Source organism: Desmodus rotundus, chromosome 3 (genome assembly GCF_022682495.2).
Source record: "Desmodus rotundus isolate HL8 chromosome 3, HLdesRot8A.1, whole genome shotgun sequence".
Lineage (NCBI taxonomy): Eukaryota > Metazoa > Chordata > Mammalia > Chiroptera > Phyllostomidae > Desmodus > Desmodus rotundus.
The window spans coordinates 129704898-129730379 of NC_071389.1; the positions used below are offsets into that span (position 1 = coordinate 129704898).

The 25482-nt window shown below is 35.4% G+C and overlaps 1 protein-coding gene across 5 annotated transcripts in view; it reads left to right on the forward strand.

Moving 5' to 3' along the window:
• Nucleotides 1-25482, forward strand: part of SYT1 (synaptotagmin 1) — a 515905-nt gene that overhangs the window by 156765 nt on the left and 333658 nt on the right. For 4 of the 5 annotated variants that reach the window (XM_045187319.3, XM_024579712.3, XM_045187321.2 and 1 more), the window contains one exon: nucleotides 11748-11808. The gene's annotated coding sequence lies outside the window, so the exon portion shown is untranslated. Of the gene's footprint in view, nucleotides 1-8109; nucleotides 8262-11747; nucleotides 11809-25482 lie in introns of all 5 variants that reach the window. The other variant, XM_045187317.2, reaches the window with a different exon arrangement.

The window sequence follows — 25482 nt, forward strand, 5'->3', positions numbered from 1 at the left end:
CACTGAATTTCCTTTCTGTAAAGTTATTAGTGTTCTGCTAGCCCTGTCAGAGCTTATCAGATATTTCTTAACTCCAATAGGAAAACATACTTTAAACATAATTTTCTCATATTATTGTTCTTCTTCTACAATTTTTAGTGTAAATGTTGTAGTATAATGTATGTTTCTAGCCAGCCTAATGCTTTAGAGGTTCAAAATCCAAATACACAGCCTTAAACTAATATGGACAGAACTGACTGCTATTCAGTTTTTCCAGAGAGAAAATTAGAGGATACAAGTTTATTTCAGATATTTTAAGCTCCGTGAGAGTAAAATCCATGTGTGTACCATGAGCCTTTCTATCCACAGCACTTAGAAGTGGCACGTAATAGACTCAGTACATCTTTGTTAGATTAAACATAATGCTATATTAAGGACCTCCCCTCAAAAAATAAAAAGAATTTTAATGCAGTATTAGCCATTTAGGTATCATTACTGAACTGTTAATGGTGCAGTCTTATATTTGGTCAAAAATGTGCTTGACTTTCTCAACATGGTATTGGGAAGCAATGAAATATAGCAGCATGATCATTGTGTAGTTGGGTGAAGATTTTATGCTTTCCCTTAAGTAAAAACTACACTTTACCTCTGACCTTGTCTCAAGAGCAATGGAGTAGTTGAAATGGGAATAAGAAATAAAAAATGTATGTAGAGGTTCCTGCCATTCAGTATGAAATAATAACAGTAATAGACTTTTCTAAGAGTGTTATTTCAGAAGACTCATTTATATTAACAATAGTCACACAAATATTTCCTTTCTCTCTGTTTAGTAGGTGGAACACTACTTTCTTATTCAGGAAGCTGCACAAGATATATTTGGCTTTTGAAGTCCTACATGGTAGTAGAATACTCTCTCATTTCTAGGTAATTTCTACTAGTGCAAATATCAATTATGCTTTCAAACCTTTCAATATCTCACCCTTGTGTGTTATGGGTAGTGCAGATTGGTTTTGTTTTATAGCCTTTGTTAATGCATTTGCAGATTGCATTGAAAAAGTCTGAGAAAATTACTCCATACATCAGCATCGACAGTACAAATTGCGTTTTTTTTCTTTTCTTTTTTAATCTATACACAGTGCTAGTATACTATATTGTACAAATCAGAAAAAAAAGTGACCAATGTAATTTCTGGAAAGTTGTAGAATAGGAGCAAATATGTTTTTTGAATGCTTCCCAAAACTGAGCAAGAAAAAGAGTAAATAAAATAGAATATGAAACCATACACTGCACTCTTCCTACCATCCAAATTCGGGAACATCTGCAACTTCTGACTTGATTAATTTGTGTCACTTGTAAAATTAGTGAAATTACAATACTTTCCATGCATGTAATGTTATTCTCTAGCTAATGGACCTTGAATGAAGTTTTATTTACGTAGATGTACTAAGTGTAAACATTGAAGATTATATGGTAATTGCAGGTTGATTAATTGACTGTAGTTATAAAATATTTCTTTAAGAAGAACTACGGTAACATTTTGCAGGTAAAAATGATTTTATAGCCAACTGTATTGTCCAAATAATGCTCTTCCTCAATACTCAGCCATTTGTAAAACAGTAACCTGAACTGACTATTACAAGGTGTCTAACCATTGCCTAATATAAATTTGAATACATTTAAGTACCATTGAATCTAGCATTCATGCCAAGCCTGCTTCCACAGTCTACATTTACTTTTCTTTTTCCTCTTGGGTCTAGCTTGTCAGTGCCATATGGAAGAAACTATAGGAACCTTTGTGATTTTAAATCAGGCAATGTTTTTCTCTTCAATCTGTTATGAATTTCAGTATTAACACTTCCATGAAAGAAACAAAAATGTCATATATTTAGTATACTTTTAAAAACGCGCCTTACCACATTCGGTTAGAGTCTATCCCAGTATTTCGCAGCACCAAGGGAAGCGGAACACCACCTAGTGGCAGGAATGCTACCAAACTGCTTCGCTGTGTGGATCTGTGCTCAGTGCGTCGGGTCTTTCACATTAACTGATTTTCAGGGCGCTTGCTGCTTTTTAATACAGGAACGTGAAGGCTGTGTGACATAGAAACAGCCTCTTAAGGTCATGGGTAATCTGTTAGAGTTTATCAGAACAGTCGGGGGAATTTTTATTTTTGGCTTCAATATCTCTAATTCACCAAGTCAGTCAGCTCTTACTCCCTGTTAAGTGGCCATCCTTGTTACTTCCCTGTCATGTACTTTCATACTAAACATACCACGTGATTAATTAACCCTGGATGTTTCCCTTCGAACCTGAAAATGAATGAGTCATAATGGGCTGAGGGGTACCAGTTCTCCACCTGGAAAAAAGAAAAAGTGGGAAAGTATAGAATAAGAGTAATATTCTGCTACTGGAATCCTGCCCATTGGAGATACTAGTCTATGCCCATACATGTCAAGTATGTTCTATACCCCTTTCCTTTCTATTGAGGATCACGATATTTATTTAACTATGTAAGCTTCATATAAAGCTTTATGGAAATAGGTTATAAATCTAAAGACATGTCATGGGAGAGAATTGAAAATTATTTCCATGTCCTATATATTAACTAAACACCTCCTAGGATTCAAGTAATATTTTCATATGCCCATGAAAACAAGGAGCACAGCTAGCTAGCATTAAGTCTGTCTGTGAGTAATTGTAGTTCCCTCATTCAACTGCACCCCAAGATTTGGAAGGTAGACGTTTAGTGAGACACGTACAGAAAGGAGACTGACTGGGTTCTGCAAGAGTTCAGTTCAACAGACATGTATTTAAACTCCCATATACTAGGCAATGTACCAGGTTCTGTGAATCTCTTGGAGAGCTTCCATTTTCGTGGGGTTAAACAACAAAAACAGACTTTTACGTACTGTACTAAGTGTTGTGATAGAGGTATGAACTGGAACTTTATGGTCGGGGGCCTTTACTTCTACTTCTGTTTATTCCACACATTTTCAAGAAGAGTACTATAAAGCCTGAAAACATTTGTTGAGATTTTCATGATGTGGGAGATGGAACTGTGGCTTCACTTGGGGCCCCTCTGGTGTGTTGACAATAAGACTGTGATTTGTATTCAGCTGGATAAGGGTCTGTGCTCTCCATCAACTTCTGTCATCAAGTTCACTACTCTTAACATAATTAGCACTGAAATCATTTCATTACGTTGACATTATAGCTCCTGTTATGATTGTTAGTAAAATTGGAAATCCGCATGGTAGATATTACATAGTCTCCATTAAAGTCTGTTAAAGTGAATTATTATGTGATTGTTTTCTGATTTTTCCCTATACCAAGGATACAGAAGTGACTATAGTAAAATCAGTTTCTTTTCAAAGATGACATGACCTTAAACTATAACTAAAGAGGCAATTACAATATAGGGGATTTTGTGGCAAATAATCCAATAATACCACTAAGAAATCATAAAAATTAACTTTCTATGCCATGTAATTTCAAGAGACTTTTAATTTCAGATTGAAGGTTGGTTTCTTCAGTTGAGTTTTCTATCAGAGGGCCAAAAACTTAAGTCCTTTATAGCCCCTGCCTAGATTCCTACCTCCAAGGAAATGTGTCTATTCTAAAGAATTAGTCCTAAGGAATCAATCTTGATCATATTCTTCTTGTCAGTGAAAATTAGTTGCCATTTGCATTAAACACTTAAAGGATCAAAGAATAGAAGCTGAAAAAAAAAAATAGCTCACACCTGTTATTGCCCCACTTAAGCTGCTGATATTCTATTCATTGTATCGTTTCACAGGTGAAATGAGAGTCAGTTTCAAACACAAGTAAAAAGGTGTCAAATTTTTTAATGAAATTATATTGAAATCTCTCCCAAATCTCTAAAGCTAGAGCACCCAACTACTTTCTCTACTGAAAAATTCAGTATGGCAGCTATACATTCCCATGTAATTTGATTGATAGTCTCCATTTCACTCAAATATATTTAAGTTTTTAAAACATCTTTGAATTGTTTGAATAAACTGTTCATTTAGAATTTTATAGGATTAGATTTATGGTCACTTTAAGAAAAGTAATTATTTTATCAGAATTAGGTGGTTGTTCCTTACATACGGCAAGCATCTTTTAGTACCCTTTCCCCTGTGGTCTTTTCTATGTGTTCTTTTGTTTTCGTCCATTGATGGGAGAATCTAGAGGCTCGTGTTCTGAAACTATGACTTTGTATGTGTTCACTTTCAGAATGGAAATCACATTCTGTTCTTTGAAATTCTTACCATCTCTACCCACCCCCACACACACATCTAAATCTAAGAACTAGCTTTTAAAATATGTTTTCTCCAAAGCAGTTTGGTTTACTTCTAGAACCTTTAGAATAAAGGAAGTGCTGTCCATGTAAAGAGTTAAGAGCTGGCTGTTTGAGTTAACATGGACTTCTGTCTTTTTAAGTCACCGCATAGCATCTGTTAGCCATCCCCCTGATATGACTGTCTTAACTTAGAGATTCACTCAAATTTTGCTGACTCTAATTAAGAGAAAATGAATCCCTACACTCCCATGGCCACACAATTTTCCTTTCGGCCTAATATAATTTTACATGAGCCATGTAGATGTTTAGACTTAAAAATAGTATGACATGTTTTATGCTTCTCACGAATATATCCTGAAGGTAATCCCACAATAGTAAATCCTCTTATGTAGGTGATACTATTATGTTGATTTGAGAATATTTGCTTAATATAGGAATAATGACATTCTTTTAAAAGTTCCAGGAATACTGATGAATTTTTAAAAGGTTGCATGTTGAACATTCCTTGAGAAGGCTTCTATTTTTAAGCCTTTTTGTTCCTCGAAGATTAAATATATTAAATTACTTTTAGAAATCAAAGATACCTCAATAAATCTGTTCTTTTCCCTTAGGTTAGTATTGCTACCCCATTTACAGATAAAGCAATTAAGATGCGCCAAACTTATTTGAATTGCTTTAGGTGATACAAATCTACAAAGTAGTAGAAGAATGTGCAGAAAATAGGTTTTCTACCTTATTAAAGTCAGTTCGAATACAACAGAGACTTTGTTACACGGGTAAAACAGGGTTCAGACACAGACACAGCTGAATCTAGATCCTGGTTTCACCCTTTACAATACTAACTCGAAAGAAATTGAGAACTGAATTCACTTATATGTAAATGGATTAAACACCTACTTCACTACATTCTCATGAAGTTGAATATGATAAATATATGCAATCTGCCAAATTTAGCTTAAGTAGCAGTTCTAACTTTTTTTTAGAATCATGCTGATTCTCCAAAACTAGGCATTTAACTCCCCATAATGAGTCTTAGAAGAGGGCAGTTTTAATGTGAATGTGAAGGTCCAGGATGCCTGTGCACCAATCCGTATTGATTTTTATATCTGTATACTCTTTTTATTTACCAGTAAGAAAGATAGAGATATAATTTTCTTCAGAATAAATGTAACATAAGAAATTTCTTAGTTTCTATTTTATCTCTGCATTTTTTCCTAAACAGATGTTAAATAGAAGAAACTGAAGGCCACTTCTTTTAGGCTATGTTTTTGTAGCGGCTGGCCCTGAACTTCCAGCTTGATGCCTTCCCATGGTGCGAAATGGAACAAAATATAGCAAAGCACTAAACTTGAACCAATCAGCGTAGAACTATAAATATCTCATGCCATATTCCAACGTCCCACTTATTTGTTCAATGACACTTTGCTGGGCTTGAATTTGCAGCAAAACAAGGCATAAATAATTTTCTCTTCTTGCTTCCCCACTCTCTCTACCCACCCACCCCCCCGCAAAATGGGAAAGCTGAGTCAACCTATTTTCATTTCTTGTCATTTTTTACCAATAACCTCTGTCCTGTTAGGAAATGTACAGCTTCTACTGCTACCTTGGAGCCTCTTTAAATGTATTTGTTTGGCTTCTCCTTTTTATGAAGCCAGAAATTATGCAAGCATCTGTTATCCAAATATTGTCCACATCTCTAATTGTTGGAGCTAGAATCTATATAGAAATCAAAACCCTTTGAAAATAGTCCAGTTCTTTAGTGCTCTCTCTCCCTCTTGTGCCTTCCTCTTTGTGTTTTACCCCTTGCTGCCCACCGAGACACTAATTCTGCCATCACTCGCACTCCTGTATTCTCGTAGGAATATTACCACACATAGTCTTGATTTGAACACAGAATAATAAGAAACATTGTGCTCTGTTCTGACAAAGCTGGAAAAAGTGGTCCCTGCTTATCTGTGCAATAAAGCAGACTGAAATGGCAAGCTTACTTCAGGTTACAGTTTCAGGTGCCTTTATGGATGCTTGACTAGAACTTCCTAGGTTTCAACAACAACAACAACAGCAGAAGTGGTTTATGCTCAGGGAAATAGGATATGAGAAGAAAGCAAAGTAGGGGCTTCACAGGAGTCCCTGGATCATCCGACCATGCTTGATGGCCAGAAAGTCATTTTGGATATCAGCCAATCAACACTCCCTTTGTTTTCCTGAGCTAAAAGTATGTCCTGCCCATCTCCATGGACAGATGAGCACATTCGAAGTACTACCTATTGGAGGAAAACACAAATTACAGAGCATGGCCTCCTCTAGTTGTCAATTTAAAATCATCATAGATGTATCCAGGAAAAAATAATGAGATCATGCTAAGTGAGGGCTAAATCATGTGTTACGGCATGTAAGTGCTCAATCACCTTGTAGGAGAAAAAACACATGAGGAAGCCAGCATTGGTTACCACGGACTTCATGGAGGTGTCAGCAACTGTGCCTGGTGGGTCTGAATTAAATTCCATGAAAGTAGTTCATGGCACTAATATGGATTCTTTGAGTTTCTTCAACTTTTTCTTCTCTAAGATGGGTAGTGCCCATTCTTTGACATTGTAGTAAAAGAACATTTACATAAATTTCTGACATTTTATGGCTGCTTTTGAATACTCTTCAGTATTGTTCACTTGGGGACACCAGATGTAGACGCAGGGAGTGTGTAGAGTCATTTTGATAGTAATAAGAGAACAGATAAAGATTTCTACAACTGAATGCTTGTATGAGTAGTACACATAATTGTCACTTTTTACATACTAAAACCATACATCGCCTTTTGCATTCTCTCTTCTATGTTAATGTTCCTTTCAATGGGATTTATTTTTCACTACTTGAATCAATGCACTGCTCTTTTATTCACCTTTTGTATTTTTCCCCATTTCTCTTCATTTAAAATGCATATCAGGCTATTCTCTTCTATAATAATGTTCACAGTTGCCCATTTTAATAAACAGAACCATTACAGAAACGCTAAGAGCTGGAAGGCACCTTAGAGACTCAACTGTTTCCAGTCTCTCATTTCACAGCTGACAAATTGAGATCAAAATAGATTAAATGGTTTGCTTAAAGTCATACACTTTATAGAGGCACAGGCCAACTTAGGACTGTATGACACTAAATTTTACTTTTGTCAGTATAGAATATTATTCACTCAAGATTCATTTATATGGTAGGCATGATGCCAGGGGCTGGAGGCCAGCAGGGGGCCTCTATAGACACAACACTGCTCTGTCATGAGTGTTTCTGTAGGGCTCTTCTCTTCAGGTGCACTCACTGTGACTTTCTGTCATACCTTTTTGTTTTAATAGCTTTATTTCTTCATGCTCTGATAGTGTTCTTATCTTCACTTAGTCCCAATTAACTTCCCCAAGCTTTTCATTCAATTCCCATCAGCCTTTTCAAGGTACAAACTGGCACTCCTGATTTAGTGCTATTCTGCTTCAACATCCACCACCCCATCCTAAAATAATTACTTCCAGTATAATGAAAGTGTTAAACATGGTTGAACCCGGTATGTGATTATTGTAACACCAACTGCCCACAAATGTTTTAATATGTTTTGACTTGGATAAGAAAGTGTCAAAACAGAAAAATGAGTGCACCCTTCATCCTGCCCCCTTTTCTCCAATCTTGGTTGATAAATATTTGCTTCTAGCATAATGAGGACAGGCTGGTAGACTTATACCTCCTCAGTGGCTGTCAGTCAATGGTTATACACAAAAGAGAAAAAATAGAAAAAAATTTGCCTTAATGATGAGGCACAATCTTCCGGCCTTCTCCCTTTCTATCAGGAAGTGCTATATTCTGGATCGTCGCCTTTCCACCAGCACCAGCACAAGTACCTGCAGTGATGGCATTGATTCATGGGGCATTTGTTTGTTTATCCTGTTCCTGGATTAATTATTTCCCTTTTACTGCCTGATATTCTCCCGTAGTCATCCAGGTAAATGTCATTATCTTTTATAGTTATAGACAGAATGAAACAATCTTGTGCTTAATGAACAAAATAAAAGTAGCCACAGTTCAGTGTAATATTTTGTAGAGATACTAAAAAATGACAGTTTATTTTTAATTAAAAAATAATTTTATAGTCTCTTTTTTAGTAATGTTTATTTTGCTGTTTCAAACTCTCATAAAAAGTTGCAAATTAATAAAAGAAGTTTTCATATGCCCTTTACTGATATAAACCAATTGTTTACATTTTGTCCTATATCATTTTCTCTCTCTCTCCTGAAATACATATATTATGTATTATATAATACACATAGTACACATTATATATTATGTAATAAGTATATATGTATGTGGGCATACACAATTTATATATTTTCCCAAACCATTTGAGAATAAGTTGGTGACATGATGTGCCTTATCCTAAGTATTTTACAAAGTATGGTTATCAAACACAGGGAATTTACCATAGATATATTACCACTTTATAATTCATAGTCCCTAATCAAATTTAATGTACTATCACAATACTGTCATTAATAGCTAATTGTTTCTTCCTATTGGTCCAGGATCTAATCTAGAATCATGGGATGCATTTGGTGGTCATGCCATGCTTTATTATTTTTGTTTAAAAGCTTACATTCAGTCACTAATGACCTACATAGTGTCTCATTTTAGTATAACCTCTGCTTGCTGACTTCTCTTCCAAGAATAAGAATGTAAGCCAAAAGATGTCTAAAAAGATCCCTTAGGAATAGTGATTTCTGTGCTAACCCTGAAGAAAATGGCACGTCAATTTTGTAACTATGTTCTAACCACAGGTTTTGGCATTTCGTTGGAGGGAGTGTAGGAAAGAAGAACCTGGAATTTATCAACACTTTGTAGTTTTGAAATTTAAAACTTGGACGAGGAATTCTGTTGCCATTTCAGTCTACTGAGGCTAACTAACAGAACAGTGTTTACAAGGGGCCGTGTTGCAAGGATTCACAGTGCACAATTTAAATCCAACCCTAAATAAATGTTTACGTCAGTGTGAAGTCAGTCAAAACTCAAAATCAATATATTTTCACCAAAATGAAACACTTGAGATACTTAAAAGAAAAGAAAGATCGTGTATAAATATTAGTTATTTGTCATTCTCAAAAGTATGTCCCCTTTAAAAAACAGCTCTACATTTTAAAAAGTATTTTTTAATTTATTTTTAGAGAGAAGGGAAGGGAGGGGAGAAGTATTGATGCAAGAGAGAAAATCCATCAGTTGCTTCTTGCATGCACTCCGACCAGGGACCGAACCCTCAACCCAGGCATGTGCCCTGACCAGGGATCAAACCAGTGACATTTTGCTTTTCAGGAAGATGCCCAGACAACTGAGCCACATCAGTCATGACACAACTGTGCATTTTAAACACTCAACATTAAAATTCATACAAATAATCACTCCCCTCCCCCAAAAAATGACAAGAAAAGTCAGGTTTGTAGTATGCAGTGTTTTGCTTATTGTGTAAACAGAATTATGATCAGGACTATAAGCTTTCAGCAGGGTAATTTCTGGGCACTGTTGAGCAGCAGCGAGCCTTCGGTCTTAGCCACTCGACTTTTTTCTCCATGTCAGGCCTTCTTCTAAAACTGGATTAGAAGAACATGAAAGAGTAGAGTCATCAGCTTTATTGACTATGAATGCATAGAATTTGTTTTGTGAAAAATATATAAACCTACCTAAACAGGGTCATTTTAAAAAAATTGTATATACACACGCTCAGTACCAGGACGTTGCCTGAGTCAGACCTACAGATGCCCATTACGTTACTGAAAAGCCAGATAGATGATGGAAGGTGCAAAGTCGTGCTGTGCTGGTCTCACTTCTTTCTTCTAAAATAAAGATGTTTATATGTGCAAGAAACAGAAATTGGCTACCAGGAAAACACTAGACACATCTATATTCAACACATAGATTAAAAATAAAATCATTGTTTGTGCCCTACAGAGCAGACTTGCTCATTCATCCTTGTGATAGATATGTATGCAAAACCAAATTGAAATCAAATCCCTGCAGATGGCTCATAACTCACAAAACTGTTTAATCCTTTCACTGCATCCCTTAGGGAAGCCGGCCCCTTGGTAAGTAATAACGTACCATTATAGAGAATGTCAGGTGCTCTCTTAGTTTTTTAGTCTAACGCCTTCATTTTCTCTAATGGGTTTTTCCCCCATATTTTTTGTAAAGAGCTCTGTCACTCTGTTACCTTAATATCTACATGTGTAGAATTTTGTTGTAGCTTTTGTGTTAATTTTTTTTAAATGTCAATAGAGTGAAATATATTAAAAATCTTACCTAAAAGTGATTGGGGCTCAAAGTCATGTTTTAAAAGGCAGCCAGACAAATCTAAGTACCTTTCTACGTTGCTCTTCCTAATGAATTTTACTAGAAAACAGTTGAGTTTCAAGCAGAAATTAAAATGAAAGCAGACCTTGGGGGCTTAGCCATCTCACAGATGCAGTAACCACAGCTTTGGAACGGTAGCTGTCACTGCAGGTCTTCCACTGCGCACCTATAGGAGCCACTTGCCAGACAGAGCTGCTGACATACAGTATTTTCGTTGTTCTGTTAAAGACAGACAGACATTGTAAGAACTCTTAAAACAGAGTAACGTGCCTATTATGAATCTACTTTTTATATATTTCATTGCTTCCTGGTTTTCATTCTTCCTAAATTTTTTGAAAAGTAGAAATAATGAGAATTTATACAAAAAGATACTCATCTCTAGCACTGTGAAATTTTTCATTTGTGAGTTGCTTGTCAAGCCAAATCAGAAATTCTTGACATCTTTATTACATTAAAGCATTTCCTGATATGGGCTCTTGAAAAGGACTTAATTTTCCTATCCTATAAACTGAAAGTTGTATTTTTTCTGCAATTATGTGAGATTAATTTTCTCCTTACCCCCGATGGGCTTATTTTACATACAGTATAATCTACCATCTACCTAGATCGATCAATTGATCTGTCTAGCTATTTTAGCTATCTATATGCTTACTAGTATAGGATTATATCAGAACACGGATTTAGCTCTGAAAATAGGCAAATATATGTAATAGCACCAGGCATTACACTAAAAATTGTATGATTCTTCTTTAATGAATATGATAATACAATATTCTCTCACAATGTCTGCCTAGATTAGTATCATTTGTTTTCAAACTGAAAAACTAGTGTCGAAAGCATAATTAACTTTTCAGAAAATCAGTGTATGAACTACTCACAGAATCTTGATCTCTAGCTCTCCCTAGCTCTTCATACCAACATTAAAATTCCTGTCTATCTCTCTATCTATCCATCATATTATTGTATTTGGATGTACGCACAGCAAGACTTTTAAGAGTAGAAATACTAAATCATATAAATTTATCATAAAACTTATCTATTTATGACAATCTGAAATATTTATGATTCTGAACTGTGTGTATTGTTTCCTTTTTAGAAAATAAGAAGAATCTGAGAGAAAATAGCGACCAAAATACCCCAGAATTTCTAACAGAACAGTAAGTACTTTAATGACATAATAATTATACTAGAGCTTCCATACAATTAAAAGAGCTTACAAAATTCTTTTACAGAAAAATTCACCTTTCTATTCACCAAGAAAAGAAATTAACATACTAAACAATGGAGCCTTCTACACCTCATTTCAATTTACTGGAGTAAACTGAAATCACTTTTGCTATAATCCTCTTAGAGAAGAGGCTGAGGTAATCCTTGGGATACATCTACAAGGCAGAAAACATTTGTGTGGATTCCATCATGTCTTTCGACTAACATCACATCATTTTAAAGTCTAAAGGAGAAAAAAATGTAATAAAATTTAATCAGAGTGCCAGACATTTTCTGTGTGTGGTACAAAATTTATTCACTTTGAACAAAATTTCAAACAGAATCAACATGCTTGGTGCGTTCATAGGCATGAACCGAGACATCAAACAAAGGCAGCCAGCCAGCTACGGGCTTAGAGTTTACAGCTTCATCTCATCAGTACATTTCCCTTCCATCTTCTCACAACTAACTCGGACATCTTTTCTAACACAGTTACTATTTGACAGTAATAATTATTTCCCTAAATATGTTTTTATTGAACAAAATTAAATGCATTCTTGATATCATTTTTATGGTAAAATTGGTAATATTATAATGATTTCCTAGATGTAAACATTACATATTTTGAATATGTGAATATCAAAATAACTTTTGAAAAGGCAGAAAAGCAAAATCCACATTGATGACCCATTTTATATCACATTTAATACCATGGTTATTTTGAAATGAGTTTGCGAATGCAATTCTCCAAAATTTAAAACAAACATTAACGTAGAATGTAGTGAATTAACAAAATAATATATGTAAATAGAAAGGATTGTGATATAAAAAATTCATAATAATTTTTCTAGGATATGTACACATTACACTTACATAATAAAATTTTCTAGCTTCCAAAAAACTTTAGTGTATAAATCCCAATTTAATTTCAATAATTAAACATAATTAATTGGGGTTATGATGATAAAAATTTAATTCACCTTACATCCATTGTTTTTACATTTGAGCGGAGCAGTGAGAGAAGGCTGTTTCTTCACTTCTCTGCGTAAGGATCGATCACGCCCAGCTTCACGTTACACAAAGCACCCCACCTCACCCCACGCTGTGATTACGATGGCCACACACTTTACAACCTCACATCCGAGATTTATGAGATACAAAGTTTTCAAAAGCTCCTCCTTCATTTGAAAAGTTAACTCCAAGTATGTGAAATGCTGTTTTGAAGTGACAGAGTGGGTTATGAATGAGTTTACATAGTTCTGGGTGTAAGAAAGATAATTTAAGACTCAGATTTTTTTTCTATCATAAAAAATCTCTGCCAATTTAAATAAATTGCAAAATATGAAATAAATGAGCAATATTTTAATGCAAGAGAGAGTCAAGTAAGTCATTCCAGCAAAACATAAACATTTCTCAATACCTAGCAATTGTCCCACAAGAAGGCAAGACTCTGAAGTTTTGTTTTTCTATCTGTAATTCCATATTTAAACATAATTTCAATTCTGTACAGTACTTGTAAAAAAGGTTGAAATTTTTTAATGACAGACTATTAAACTCTTTATATAAGAACCAAATAATACCTATACTACCACCTCACAATTCCTTAGTATCTTATTATATTTCACTGTGAAAAGCCATCAGTGGCTATTTTTCTGATCTATCTTAAGTCATTTGGTCTAGTATTCAGATATGACATATAAGTTTGTGATTTGAATTTTAATTTTCATAACTGTATAGGAATTTGATTTCGTATGAGAAACTTTGGAGGGAACTGATTCCAGTAGTAAGATCTGCCCCTTAAAATACTAGTGGAGAAAATAATGTGCATGTTTTCCATAAAGAAATCATGGCTTTTCTTGGTACACTTGTGATTTAGGGTAGTTTTTCCTTTCAGACTTTGTCTTTCATTTAATAACTACATGTTAAATCACACATAAATAACTGTAAGGCAAAATGACTCTTAATTCAAGTCCAAATAATAAAAAGTATAATTTATTCTTTAACATTTTTATAAAATGTTTGTGAATAGAAATACTCTGAACTAAAATGAGACTGTCAACATACGTGCCATTAGATATGTCTTGACCGCCAGAGAGTCCGTAAGGCAGACTTGTCAGGACATGGGATAAAGCGTACTGTGAGGTGAGCGCACTGGGTAGGATAGTGACTGTGTTTCTGGTCCTTATCTATAGAAAATGTCCTTGTGTTATATGCCCATAACTAACAAATGAGTTTTTACTATTTGTACTTCAATCAAGCTTATAAATGAAAGATTTTTAACATAAAAAGTCAGACAAACGCCCTATAATTTTCCCTCAAAGCCCACAGCTTATAAATGATTGGGTAATTGATTAATATTACTAAAGATCTTTAACACACATTGAACTTATTTCACAAAAAGTTTTGTGCTTAAGAAAGTTAAGAAAAGATAAGAAAAAGAACCACATGAAATTGTATTTTAAAATAATTTTTCTCTCAATTGCTGAACACTCAGTGGAACTTTCAAGAACTCCATGGGTTTTCTCTCTATAGACTCTGAATATAATAGGTAATAGTAACAAATAGGATGCATTAAAAAAAAGCATTTAGAAGCTCAGTAGTGCTTCTTGGAAACTATTCATATTGTCCTAGATTTACTAAACTTGTTTAAATACTGATAGAGGTTGATGTTCTCACTCAAAGCATGATTAGTATTAACAATCTTGCTTTCCTGGCACACCAAGTAGAACAAGAAGTATTCAGTAAGAAAGGTCCTAATGGAAAGCAGATTTTAACTAGGAAAGCATTGTGTGGTTCATTAGGGAATAAATATTATTTTCAAATGCCCATCAGAAGTTAAATTTAGGAACTATAACTTCTGGCCACATTGCAGGCATAGGTAGATATACTTTGCCTCCTCGCACAACCAAAAGAAGGACAACAACAAATTCAAAAACAAAAAATAACCAGAACTACCAGAAATTTGAACTCAATAGAACTCCAACAACCAAGGAGTCAAAGAAGAAACATTCATCCAGACAGGTAGGAGGGACAGAGACAGACAGCCAGGGTGGAGAGGACTTGCTGTAAGGCAGCAGATGAAGGATGGGGTGGTCCCACATTTGCATGCAGACAAACCAGTAGGAAAAATTAGGGATGAGACAGACTGCACAACCCAGGGTTCCAGCGCAGGGAAATAAAGCCTCAAAATCTCTGACTGAAAAAATCTGTGGAGGTTGAGGTGTCAGGAGAAAGTCCCAGCCTCACAGGAAAGTTTGTTGGAGAGACCCACAGGGTCCTAGAATGTACACAAACCCACCCACCTTGGAATCAGCACCAGAAAGGTCCAATTTGCTTCTGGGTAGTGGAGGAAGTGACTGAAAGCCACCTAAGAGCTGAGCAAGGGGCTTTGTTCCCTCTCAGATCCCTCCCCAACATATAGCACCACAAAGCAGTTGGTTGCCCTGCCCCGATGAACCTGTAAGGCTCTGCCCCTCACTACATAGCAGGTGCACAGAGACAAAAAAATATGGCCCAAATGAAAAACAGATCAAAGCTCCAGAAAAAAATACACCTAAGCAATGAAGAGATAGCCAACCTATCAGATGCAGAATTCAAAATGCTGGTAATCAGGATGCTCACAGAAATTGTTGAATATGTTTGCAAAATAGAGGAAAAGGTGAAGCATATGAAAAGTGAAGTAAAGGAAAATGTACAGAGAATCAAGAGTGAAGGGAAGTAAACCAGGACTCAGATCAGACGTTTGGAGCAGAAGGAAGAAATAAACATTAAATCAGAACAGAATGAAGAAATAAGAATTCAAAAAAAAAAATGAGGAGAAGCTTAGGAGCCTCCAGGACAACTTTAAATATTCCAACATCTGAATCATAGGATTGCCACAAGGAGAAGGGGAAGAACAAGAAATTGAAAACATATTTGAAAACATAAGGAAGGAGAACTTCCTCAATCTGGCAAAGAAAATAGACTTCCAGGAAGTCCAGGAAGCTCAGAGAGTCCCAAAGAAGTTAGACCCAAGGAAGCACACTCCAAGGCACATCATAATTACATTACCCAAGATTAAAGATAAGGAGAGAATCTTAAAAGCAGCAAGAGAAAAGGAGACAGTTACCTACAAAGGAGTTCCCATAAGACTATCAGCTGATATCTCAAAAGAAACCTTGCAGGCAAGAAGGGGCTGGAAAGAAGTATTTGAAGTCATAAAAGATAAGGACCAACATTCAAGATTACTGTATCCAGCAAAGCTCTCATTTGGAATGGAAGGGCAGATAAAGTGCTTCCCAGATAAGGTCAAGTTAAAGGAGTTCATCATCACCAAGCCCTTATTCTATGAAATGTTAAAGGGACTTATCTAAGAAAAAGATGATCAAAAATATGAACAGTACAATGACAACAAACTAAGCAAACAACCAGAACAGGAACAGAATCACAGAAGTGGAAATCACATGGAGGGTTACCAGCAGGAAGGGGATGGGGAAAGAGTGGGGAAAAAGATACAGGGAATAAGAAGCACAAATGGTAGGTACAAAATAGACAGGGGAAGGTTAAGAATAGCATAGGAAATGGAGAAGCCAAAGAACTTATATGTATGATCCATGGACATGAACTAAGGTGGGGGAAGGATAGTGGGTGGGGGGTGCAGGGTGGAGAGGAATAAAAGGAAGAAAAAGTGGGACAGCTGTAATAGCATAATCAATAAAATATATTTTAAAAAATGGAGAACTGTAAAAACAAGAAGTTTAATTTAATCAATGTCTTTGTAATTAAAATGCAGAGGTGTGTGTATGTGCAATAGTAGCATATAGCTAGGAAAAATTTAGCCATCTTGTCTAATAGTCTCATTTTATAGACATTACTTCCTTTAATATCCTTTTTCATAGAGAGACACATAAGTCATTTCTTCCAGCTCAATAGCTGGTGGCAAAATCAAAAAAAAATATGGCTTAATTAACTACTCTCTATTTGTACTATCTGCCATAGTAACTGAAAGTGCTTATATAAAAAAATAAGGGTCTCAAAATTAGTTCAACATTCCTCTTAAAATTTGAACTTCCTATATTATTATGGTTTTATAGATGATGAAAATGAGAACTGAAAGCTTTGTAAAGTTAGCCTAATTAGTAAATTGGCAAAGCTACCACTTGAACTCAGCTCTGTTTGATGACCCCTTCCTTTCTAAGTAATCACTCTTAACTAAACCCATTACACCTGGTGAAGGCAGGGAATATTTCATTTTCCTATATAGCTGGTGGCATGATGGGAGAAGGTGGAGATAATGAATATTTCACTTTTTAAAATGTAATTTGTCTATGCAAAATACTTGTGATATACATATAATATTTTCTTTATTACTTACCATCAATAAACACTAGGTTGCATCATGTATTTGTCCTTCAGAGGCTAAAATTAAACCATGATAGGAGAATTTAATTATTAAAGACAGCTATCTTTAGATAGAAAAAGTAGAATCAAAGTTGAAATGGATGATAGCCACAAGTATAAAAGGTCACCTAAAGGAAAAAAAACCTCTATTTTCTTTATAAGGTAATAACAATAAAATGGATGCTCACAATATTTTCTTAGATATCTATGCTTACTACATTATCTGGACTTACTCCCTTTAAAATATTTGGTACAACTCTGGAAATTCATTCTTTATTCAGTAGTTGCTATTTATTGCATGAAGTACCTAATGTATACATTGTCCCAGGTGTTGGAGACATAGAGTGAATAAAGCACAGCTTCTCTTATTGTGGCTTATAGTTAGAGTAATTAGCAATATTGGAATATACACTTTACAAAGACAGTAGTACTACTTTGACTTACAGTCATAGATATTTTTAAAGATATGCATCTGATTTGTATTGTAGTTAGAATCACGTTATGTTTTTATTTACCAAGTGATTGAGAACTTTGTCACTTTCTGTGGTGCATCCAGTGAGATGTGTTTCTCACAGTCGTTATCATTCATGATGAAGCTGAAGCTAAAGCTACTTCATGACTTAGGGTGATTTTTTAGAAGACTAAAGAAGGAACCTTCTCTAATCTTGGCTCTGGCTTTGGAAACTCACTCTCTGTGTTCAAATTCCAGCTCCACTACTTATTAGAGTTGTGGGACATAGGGCAATTTAGCAGACCTCTATTTGTTTTAATTTCTTCATTGAGTAATTATAATAATCAAATGATTATTAAAATATCAAATGATTATATATAAAATTATTAAATATTAAATGATTATATATAAAATATATGAATACTACTAAGTCATAAAAAGAGATGAAATATTGCCATTTCTAAAAACATGGATAGATCTTGAGAAATCATGCTAAGTGAAATAAACCAAGTCAAGAACTATATGGTTTCACTCACATGTTGGATATAAAACTCAACGTAACAAATGGACAAAGAAACAAAAGCTCATTGACACAGACAACAGTGTGGTAGTTACTGGAGGGAAAGGGATGTAGGGGTGCAGCAAAGGGCAAAGAGGTCAAATATATGGTGATGGAAGCAGATAATACTTTGGGTGTAAAAACACAATGCAGTATATAGATATGTATCATAGAATTGTATGCCTGAAACCTATATAATTTTATTAATCAATTTTACCCCATAAATTTGCTTTAAAATTTTTTGAAGGAAGACTTGACACATTTTGCATATTGATATGAAAGGTACCAAAAAGGCTTTCTACCCTACCAGAAAAAAAAACTGCCTTTGGAGTCAAAAATAGAGTTATTTTCTTCAGAGAAAATCAACCTAACTACATTGCAAATTTTCAGAAATAAATTACATACAACACATGGAATTACATGGACCATTTTAAAGGACAGTTTTTATCAGTGTGTAACAAAATTATGCACTATCCTTTAAAAAATTAAATAAAATTTAATGTGATATCTGAAATTAAAATAAAATTATTTTCTTACTAAGGAAATGTCACACAACAAAAATTGTGTATTTTGCTGCTTTTTCCCTCATGAGAAATAATGTTTTGATTTTTCTCATTTTAGTACTTTATTTTCTGTCACTAAATTTTATATCCATCATTTTCATTTGGCTTTATTGTTTGGGTTCTTCTTTTGCAAATACTGTAAAAAATCTTTATAGTACTGAGGTGGAATATCAATATTAATGCCACTCCCCATTTTAATGTCAAATCTTGTTTTACCTTTAAGTAGCAGTGTACAAAATTAATCTCCAGAAATCAGCTGCATTTTTATATGCCAATAACAAACTAACAGAAAGGGGAAATAAGAAAATAATCCCATTTAAAATTGCTACAAAAACAATAAAATACCTAGAAATAAACCTAATCAAGGATGTAAAGTACCTGTACTTGGTAAATTATAAGACACTGAAAAAAGAAATAGAAGATCGCTTTTGGGTTTTTAGGTACCCAAAGCAATCTAGAGACTCAGTGCAATTCCTATCAAGATTCTAATGACATATTCCACAGAACTAGAACAAATATTTCAAAAATTTATATGGAACCATAAATGGTCCTGCACAGCAACAGGGATCCTAAGAAACAGAAACAAAGTTGGAGAAACAAAATAATATAGTTTGATATTATTATTTGATATTGATATTATTATAATTTGATTATTAATAATATCAAACTATACTATAAGACCATAGTAATCAAAACAGGCATAAAACAGACATGTAGATCAATGGAACAGAATAGAGAGCACAGAAATAAACCCATGCCTTTATAGTCAATGAATATTTGATAGAGGATGCAAACGCATACAATGGGCTAAAGATATTTATTCAATAAGGTATGTTGGGAAAATTGGGCAGACACCTGCAGAAAAATGAAAGTAGACCACCTTTTTATACCACACAGAAGAATAAATTAAAAATGGATCAAAGACTTAAATGTTAGACCCCAAATCATAAAAGTCATAGAAGAAAACATAGGCAGCAAAATCTCAGACATTGCTTGTAGCAATATTTTATCAGATATATCTCCCCAGGCAAAGGAATCAAAACAAAAAATAAACAAATGGCACTACATCAAACTAAAAAGTTTTTGCACAACAAAGGAAAACATCAACAAAATAAAAAAGACAACTCACGGAATGGGAGAACATATTCATCAACACGCCTGATAAGGAGTTAATATCCAAAATTTATTAAGAACTTTGAAAACCCAACACATGTGCACACAAAAACAAAAACCAAACAATGGGATAAAAAGTGGGCAAAGGACCTAAATAGACACTTCTCCAAAGAGGACATAGAGATGGCTAATAAACATATGAAAAGATGCTGAACATCACTAATCATCGGTGAAATACAAATTAAAGCTGCAATGAGGGATCATCTCACATGTGTCAGAATGGCCATCATCAATAAATCAACAAACAACAAGTTCTGGTGAGGATTTGGAGAAAGGGGAACCCTTTTGCACTGTTGGTGGGAATGCAGACTGGTGAAGCCACAGTAGAAGGCAGTATGGAGATACCACAAAAAATTAAAAATGGATCTGCCTTTTGATCCAGTGATCCCACTTCTGGGAATATATTTGAAGGAACCCAAAACACTAATTCAAATGAACATCAGCAACTCTATGTTCATTGCAGCATGATTCACAATCACCAAGATGTGGAAGCAGCCCAAGTGTTCATCAGTAGATGAGTGGATAAAACAACTATGGGACATTTACACAATGGAATACTACTTGGCTATAAAAAAAGAAAATGTTACCCTTTGTGACAGCATGGATGGACCTGGAAAACATGATGCTAAGTGAAATAAGCCAGGCAGAGAAAGACAAATACCATATGATTCTACCCATATGTGGACTATAATGAACAAACTGAACTAAGAAGCAAAACAGAGACACACTCATAGATGGAGAGCAGATGACAGCTAGTGTGGGGTTTGGAGGGTAGAGGGATTGAACAAAAAGGAAAAAGGAATCATAGAGATGGACAACAGGGTGGTGATTGCTAGGGAAAGAGGGAGTTTAAGGGGACTAAATGGTAATGGAAAAGAAACAATAAAAATACAATTAAAAAAAAGAACATTACTTTTAAAGACTAAAAAAAAAAAAAGATAAGCTTATCCCAATCTTAGTAATAACTATTCCTAAATCAGCAAAATACAATTTATGGTATAAAGCATTTTACTTCTTTTCTCAAAATTTAATCCTTACATAACTACAAACGATTTTCTTTTGTATTCTAAAATATGAAAAATCTGGTTCAGCGTGTGCTCCATTGTACATTTAAGCAATTTATGTTCCCTGTTATGATTAATATGAATTGCTTCACCCCGCTATTGTTTTTATTTTCTATTTTCAAAAGAGTCCTGGCAAAGCCTATGTGTATGAACTGGTACAAAATGTTTGAGAGTGAGGAAACAACCCCTCCAAACAAATGATCAAACTGCTTTGATTTGCTAATTCAATGACCCCCAAAGTGATGTTGTATAAATTTTTAATAGTATGAAATGTTCTTTGAGAAATAATTCTTAGCAGCAGTTTGGTGAGTTGCTCGGGGGTTTTGCTTATCCATTTATGTTTGAGTTTCGCATTGGCACAATTTGCTGTAATATCTCCTGGGAACTTACTTATTTTTATTGGGTATGTAATACATGAACTGTGAAGGATTTAGTCTTGGATTTTCCTTTCCTTTTGGACTTCCAAATATTTTTTTCTTTTACAGAGAAGGTTTTCTTAATGCCACCAAAGTGTGTCTTAGAGCATTACAAATGTAATAGTATTTATAATACCATTGTATTATGGAATACAAGATTTTTTCCTTTATCTAAATTATGCCTATTAGCATAATTCTGAAAGAAGTTATTTGCATGATTAGTTAATTATTAATATACCCATTGTTTTCAATCATAATGAGATTTAAACAATTATCAATGTTTCACAAAAGGGAAAGCCAAATTTGTCCTTAAGTGAAACAGCTGAAATAATGGAAAAAATACAGGCAGTCCTCAAACTAGGAAAAGGTTCTATACAAAATTCATTTAAGATGTTTTCTTTCCATTTCATAGATAGATATTTACTCAGCATAGCTGTGCAAATAAACCTGTGAAAATCCACAGCCAACGTCAAACCACAATATCTACAGCATTGGGAATGGGGACTGGGGTGAGAGCGAGACAGGAGCAAACGTTTGTCCGTTTTCCTGACACGCCGTCAACCAGCCCGGAATCTGAAAAATGTGTCGGGCTGGCTTCTCATAGTGCACTCTCCCTTTCTAACCTTTGTCTTTTCCTGATGTAATTCTGCTTCCCATCTGATATTCTTGAGCTCCTGCCTCTTTAAAGTGGTTTTGGCATCAGATTTCCTAACCCCAATTTTCTCTTCTTGATCAAAAGGCCTCATGAGGTGCAGCTGGTCTGAGAAAATACCTAGGAAAGAAGGCTCTGTGTCAAGTGTTCACACCAGCCTCATATTTTCTTTTTCTCTGCTCCTCCACCTGCTATGTATTCAATTGTTAACCCAAATAAGCCAATGACATAAGGGCTTTTCGGCAGTGTGAGGTCCTGAAGTGATGGGTGAGGTAGAAGTATGTGTGAAGACGTTTGGGGAATGGGAACCAGGGGCCCTGGACGCAGCATCCCTGCTCTGCTTTTGAGGTGTTAGATTTCCTCCCAATCATCTACTTGAAAGCCCAGAATTGTTTAATGCCTACAAGTTTTCCCAGTGGTTCTAGTGAGGCTTGTGATAGAAGCTGTGTCAGGGAGGTACAGTAGGCTGAATTACCTGCTTGTGTCTCATGTAATCTAACTTATATAAAGTACATGACTAAATAATATATTTATCTACATTTATCTGAAGAAAATTATCCTGTTTGCACCACTGCCTTAGTTCAGGCTGCTATAATAAACCGTCAGAGGCTGGGTGGCTCATAAACAACAGGAATTTACTTCTCACAGTTCCGGAGGCCGGAAGCCTGAGACCAGAGTGCCAGCATACTGTGTTCTGGTGCGAGCCCTCTTCCAGGGTACAGGCTTCTCATTTCCTCCCCACACGGCAAAAAGAGGGCAAGAGAACCCTCTGAGGTCTTGTTTCTTAGGGACATTAATCCTAACGGCTCTACTCACATGATCTCATCATCTCCCAAAAGCCCCACCTCCTAACGCCATCACATTGAGTGTTAGGATTTCACTCGACTGTTAGGCTGACACCCTAACACTCAGTGGGGTGGGAGGATGGGGGAACACACACTCAGCCTACTGCAACCACCTACACCACTCACTCTATTAGCTCAGATCAAGGAAATCCTCAAACCTTGGTTTCAATTTTTATCATAACTCTGGCTGTAAATATAATCAATACGTTTTCAACAACAACCCTGCTGGTGATAATCTGACAAACACTAAGGTCTTCCTGTGCTGCTATTGACAGGGAGCAGCACAGCGAGACCCGCCCAGCCCACTGCACCTCTGTCCCGGGCATTGTTGGGCCGCCACCAGCCTCTGCCTCTGTCCCAGGTCTTGCATCAACTACAGCAGCCAGCATTAGCTAAAAAATGACTTGTTCCTGAGAACTTCACTCGTCATTTCCCTGGGAATTTTCTATTTATATTTATATGGCATACACAAGGAAACTGAGATTCTGAGAGGCAAACTAACCTTCTCAATATAACAAAGCTTGTAATTTTTTAGCCTAATGCTGACCCAGGTCAAAATAACACTGAAACCTGTACTCACAGACACACAGATTTCACAGACTTACACTGAAATGATGTTTGCAGAGTTTCTGTGTGCACGAGAGGGTGGACTCCCTGAATGCGGTTGACAAATGGTCTTGTGTCCCAGAACCTGGCATGGGGTAGGTGCTCAGTGGGAGCTGAATGGGGGTGATGTTTCCTACCCAGATCTATCACAGTGATGGGTCCATACAGTTCTCTTTCCTCTTACTTTTCCTCACCAAAACTAGATGAATCCGTATCCCCAAACACTCCATTACAATAAGCTTTTATTTTTCAAGGGCTGTATCTTTGGCCTTATACAAACCTACAATTTATTATGACCTTTTTAAAATTGTGGTAAAATATACATACATAAAATTTACTGTTTGGACCATTTTAAGAAGTACTAGTAGATTCATATAGTTGTACAACCATCCCCACCATCTTCCTCCAGAGCTTTTCCAGCTTCCCACAGTGCAACTCCATACCCATTAAACGATAACTCCCCACTTCCTCTCCCCACAGACCCTGGAAACCACCATTCTCCTTCCAGTCTACTAGAACATCTTGGGCACCCATATAAGTGGACACTTTGGGTCCTTCTGCGTCTGCCTTATTTCACCCAGCATAACGTCTTCAAGGTTTACCTATTCTGCAGCATGCGTTGGAATGTCCATCCTCTTTAAGGCTGAATAATATTCCATTGCATTCCAATGAATACTACATTTTGTTTATCCATTTCTCCTGTAATTAAATGACTAAGTTAGTTGTTGGAAGCAGAAACTTTTGCTAGTTCATAAATAAAGATGCAAATATAGAAATGCAATGAGTTTGTGATTTGAGGATACGTGTCTTTTTATATCATGAGCCCTAAAATTAATCCCAGAAACTAGTTTTGTGTAGGCAATCAGCAGAAGAAATACATGAGTTTAAAGTAACTTAGGGTTTCTAAGTCATAATTATGCCACATTTTAATTGCTCAGAGTAGAATTAGCCAGTCTTTATTTGATTATCTGATGTTTTCATACACTGACTCTTCCTTAGAAAATTCGCAGTTAGGGGAATTTTTAAGTTGCCACTTCTCTAAAAATAAATAGAATGTTAGGGAAGGTGGTGTTGATTCAAAATAGGAATACAAATTTGTAGTATTCAACTTTTCTATTACTATTATCTAATTTCTAATCTATGTGTTATGAAATATTGTTGGAGAATTATCAGATAAATCTTAAATAAGAAGAAAATTATATATTTATTCCATATTTTCAACATTACTTATGTGCTTACTAATAATTTTATAGCTAGCATTTTTAATGCAAGATACACACACACATACATAAGTAAATATCTGTGCGTATTTTGTAATAGACCAGCTTTCTCACTCCATTACAGATGAGGATGCTGAGGGTCAGGAGTGGGTTGCACAGTTAATGAGTGACAGAGTTGGACTCTGAGATCAGGACTTCTAGATGCAGGGCTGCTGCTCCCTGCCGCCTCACACTGCCCTCCACATGCCATGCACGGCATTACGGACACCGTCTCTACCTTGGGGTAATTCTCAGTATAGTGGAATGGATGGACATGCTAAAATTAATATAATAGCCTGGAGATAAGAAGTACTGGGAAACTAGCAAATGGACATGACTTAACACTGCCTGAAAAACTTTACAAAGAAAAGGGCATTCCATTTTGATGTTACATATCTTAACTTCCACATTGGTTTTCTATTTTGATTGTGAATGAATTTACTTAAGCACATAGTACAGTTGATTAGGGAGAAGCTATAGTGAGATTATGAAGGTCAAGTTAAAGTATTTGAAGTTTATCTCTATCCAATGGAAAACCATTGTTTTAATGTTTTTGTTATTTTTTTTGCTGCTTAATGTCTCATTCTTAGGATCCTTAGTAATGGAATAAGAGGAACAATTAAAAAATAAGCTTAAGAATATCCTAAAATCCTTTTGT